Source organism: Rhea americana, unplaced genomic scaffold (assembly GCF_003343005.1).
Source record: "Rhea americana isolate MKP2758 unplaced genomic scaffold, rheAme1 scaffold_70, whole genome shotgun sequence".
Classification (NCBI taxonomy): Eukaryota; Metazoa; Chordata; class Aves; order Rheiformes; family Rheidae; genus Rhea; species Rhea americana.
The window spans coordinates 3356576-3361116 of NW_028186868.1; the positions used below are offsets into that span (position 1 = coordinate 3356576).

The 4541-nt window shown below is 41.6% G+C and overlaps 1 long non-coding RNA gene across 1 annotated transcript; it reads left to right on the forward strand.

The window, feature by feature from the left end:
- Positions 1–997: 997 nt before the first annotated feature.
- LOC146586238 (uncharacterized) lies at positions 998–2605 on the forward strand. Its single transcript, XR_014897839.1, has 3 exons — positions 998–1192; positions 1554–1655; positions 1829–2605. It is a non-coding gene; the product is annotated as an uncharacterized LOC146586238 (long non-coding RNA).
- The last annotated feature ends 1936 nt before the right edge of the window (positions 2606–4541 follow it).

The following is a 4541-nucleotide window of genomic DNA, read 5'->3' on the forward strand; positions in this document are numbered from 1 at the left end:
AGTGCTCATCCTTTGGCCGTGTTTTCCCCCATGTTAATTTCAAATTTTCATTGTTTTGTTTGAAGGAAAGGAACTGGCCTATTACAAAAAGGCAGGCTATGTACTATGTCTGGCGCCTGGCTCACCGCAGCCTGGAGCACAACTGCAAGGGGAGTCCCAGCTGTTTCCCATTGCTTCCTAGCTGTCTGCGGGGACTGTGCAAATGTAGTCAGATCTGGCAAGCAAAAAAAAAAAAAAAAATGTTGATTGGACTGTTTTACATAGAAAATTCAAATTTCTGACGCCTTTAATACAGAAATGGCCAAACCACTAAAGCCATTGTGCTTTTCTGTGGGAAGTGTTGGGCAGCTTATGTGTGCTTCCCTGTCTGCAGTGTTCTCTAGTTGTGCTACTACTGGCAGCGATGGCCCAAGGTTGTGAGGCACAAGCTRCAGGAAGATTTAAAATTTCTTATTGGAATAAATGATAGAGCTGAAGAAAACCAGCAAGYTTCAAGATCTGAAGATGGATTTATATGCCTGAGAGCCCATCAATTTTGGGTATASATCATGCCACTAACAGCTATATCTTCTCTGTACAGACCTCTCCAGTCCTGTAGCATTTAGCACAGATTATATTGGACAATGTAATGCTGTGACCTTGTGGATTCARAGTGAGCTTGAAAGTGTGTTAGCAAAGCACATCTGGGTGCATACAGGGTCAGAAGGAGGTCCACTCTAATGTCAAAAATGAATCTGAAGGTGCCTCATTTTTCCCTATAGAAGATAAGGTTGGGCTATACTATGTCTCAGCTGCCTGAAACCTACCAGGAGGTCTAGGCAGTCTACACTGAATTAAAGCCTTCTGTGTTTAGAGGTTTAGACATTAGTCCCTAGGCCTGAACTACTGAGCTGTAGCTGATAAGATGAGCTGTAGCTGATGGATAAGCTGTAGTTACCCCTCTGGCTCCTTCCCTGCTGCCTTATGTGCCCTCTCTGCTCTCTCCCTGCCTAGAGACCTGTCACACCTGGCTAGCCCAGGCTGCAATGCTCCACTGGCAACCTCAGTTGGGACTGTTTCAGGTGATTAGCAAGAATTGCTGGAAGAAAAAGACTGCATTTTCACTCACTGATGACATCCTTGCTTACCATAGAAAATTGGGAAAGCTAATGCCAAGCTATAGACGAGGTGACCATGCCCTATTGAAAGCTGGGTGAGAAGAAAGCTTGTGTGTTAAAATGGCAACAAAGAGCTATATAATAAATAAAAGGGAATTAGTGGGGTGCTAGGATTTCCTTTCTCCCCTCCCTCCTACCAAATGCTGGGCTCATTCTCTTCTGCTGGCTTTTATATTGGTCACATGCTAACCTGTGGCAGTCTGCAGAAAAGAACCGCTTTTCACCAGCCTCTGCTGTGGGATAGCCCAGCTCTGGTGATTGAAAACTAGGAATTAAGTTGAGTTTCTTAACAGCACTCCTTTGAGCTGTACSTCTTTTAGGGGAGAATGTGGAGTGCCTTGTTCTTTATTCCAGCATCTTCTTGTCTCCAAAAACTCCAAAGTCCTCATTTTGCAGAATGTAATCTGGGATACTGCAAAATGCCAGGCATTGCAACAACCCCTGAGAAATGCTGTAGTTTTCCAAATGAAATGGACCGTGCAGTGGACAGATACTGAGGTATGGGTGTCCATATGGATACAGTTGATATGGAGTATGTGTACCACCAGAGGGTACACAGAGGCGTCTGCCTGATTGCAGCCAGCCTTTGTTCTGCCCGACAAAGAAAAACCTGAAGGAATGRTGCAACCTCTGATATAATATTTCTCATTCCTTTTTGCTGTCTCTCTCAGGCAAATGATGCAACATCTGAGGCCATTGGTGCGTTGAGCTGATCTCACAGATGGCTAATGAGGAGTCATGGAAGCCAAAGGTGTGAAGCCAAAGCCTGAACCAAACAGAGGGTGTAATGGGCTTGATCCCTTTGTGTAACTTCTTACAATCAAACAGTATTACTTCAGCAGAAAAGAAGAAAAGAGATTATATTCCCCTAGGACTCTCTAATTTTAGATTACAAAATGAGTTAGTCAGATGAGAGATGCTCAGAATGAATAGGATCTGCTTTCCATAGACGCTTGGGAATTCCTTGCTTCAATAACAAAAACCACTAATAGAGAAGTGGCAAAGAGAGAGCTGAAATTCTCATTTCAGTCAATTTTTGCCCTTACTTACCCTCATACAGGCATGTTCTTTCCTGGTGGCCTAGCTTAGCTGCAAGGATGCAAGGTCACTTCCTTACTGATGCTGCTGATGCCTGCACTGCAGAGCGCCCTGCCCAGTTACAGATTTTTAGAAAATCCACATTTTAAAGGTTTTTAACTGAACACATTGCATCCAGTGGTTGAGGCACTGTAATTATAACAATTTGTCACTGTCTCTAGTGTTGCTGCTTTGTAAAATAAACAGTGGCTTTACAATCTTTCAAACAGTGGTGACCTTAATCAGCTTTTCCCTGATTATAGCTATCGTCCTCAGTAGGTGCTCAGTTAATGATCCCTTGCTCATTGTGAAGCTTGAAATAATGTTTGGAATATAATGCAATTAATTTCAAGGTGTCTTGTTAAATCTGTTGGAACTCTTATTTTAGCTCAACCAAYGTTATTAATGATACTATTGAGGGAACATGGGTTTCTTTGACATTGTACTCTGAGGCTTATTGATTAACAATAACAGAAGCTGGCCTGACGTATCTATCTGGAATTTCAAATAAAAACTGCAACCRCAGCATCAACAGCTAATTGAAGGAACAATTTTTTCCACATCAAATATCGTAAAGGTAAAAGAATAGAGATCAGGGCCTAATTGTTTTCTAATGGAGATGGTTGGTATATGAACTACAGTTGCATTAACTGGACATTACAGGTTGCCATTTTCAGAAATTAGATAGAAGCTAAATTCGGTGTGCCCATGTAAAGAAGTGGTTTGTGCAGAGCAGCTCTGCGGTGTGAGCTTTTTATTACTCCTTAGTGAAAAATACCCAAACGCTGTTAGCAGCCCAGGGCAAAACCAACATCTGCTTGTTGTGATACAAAGGAAGCTTGGAGTACCGCTGTCCAACAGCCTGGGCATGTCTGTGACTGCTGTATCTCAGTGATAATAGGCTAATAGTGAGTAAGAGGTGAATCTTAAAGCACCAACTTATATTCAAAAGCCAAATGCCATAAATCAAATAAGTGCCCACAGAAGACGTGGAGAAGAAATGGCAAGGGTCTCAAATTATTTCCAGGATGTTKCCACACGAGTATTAACAGAAATCCAGAATTTCTAAATTAAGCACCTTAATGAATTATCTGTTCTCCAAAGCAAGCCCTTAGAAAATCCTGCTATTGTGCATGCAAACGACAAGGTCTCGAAAGTTGCCCACATTTTCACCCTGAAGCAGGCTCTATGCCCTTGCTCTCCAGCATCCTCTCCTCACTAGTGACTCTGTCAAAGGGCAAGCGAGAGCTCCAGGGAATCCTGTCTCAGTCCCATCCTAATCTCTAATACAGACTGGCTTAAAGCCTGAAGCATGAAATTTATTCTCTCCTTAAATATGCATAGTTATAACTTTGTTCTCAGTAGCCATATAAATAGTTCAGTCTCTTTTTGAATTCTGCTGAATCCTCAGCACCCTGGGGCACCAAGTTCCTTGCCCTTCATGAAGTGTTCACCCTTTCTTATAGTTTTGAAACAATTACCTTTTAGGACCATCCTTGTTCTTGTGTTACTAGCTGGGGAGAACAGAAGTTCTATGTCTTGAATCATTCATAATTCACATCCCTTTTCCAGCTCCTCCTTAACATGAGAAACTTGGCAGTTTAATTACTTTAATATGAGCCTTTCTAGGCCCTTGTTCCTATTAGCATCTTCYGAAAACTTCCTGATTGTTCAATAGTCATTTTTAGGAGAAGCAATACTGAGACTGTTGTTCCACGTGGCCAGCCCATTTATTCATCTTTCAACCTGATGACACTTTTTGCGTTTATCTTCRTCTCATTCCTTAAACATCCTTCTTGTCTCCTTCTGATTGAAGCTGAAGATTGAGTATAAATTTTTAGTGAGCTGTCTAGGTCTGAAATATGTGGCTGTTTTTCCTAGTATATACATATAAGTTAAGAACTAACAAAAAATTGAGAGGGGGAAGAGAATCCTAGGATTTCTTTATTCCCTCCCCTATTGCATGCTTTCACGTGTTTTCTTACCCTTCTTGCCCGCATGAGATCTAGGATTTACTAAAAGCCTGAGGAAACTGCTCTGTGCTCTCACCAGCCTGAAAGCTGAAAGAGTACCTACAGGTTTTAATTTGAAACAAAACCTGTTTTGATAAAAGGGCCAAGATGATCTGAAAAACTGCAAGCTCCTTCCTTGTTTTCTCTTTTTATGGCTTTTTTTCATGGACTTTTGCTRCTGTATTGCCAAGTTACAGAAATAAATGAGGAGATCATGGAGTGTGAGTCCAACTATAGACTAACACAGGGTATAAGCAGCAAAACTGAGGAAACATGTAACAACTTAGCATTATAA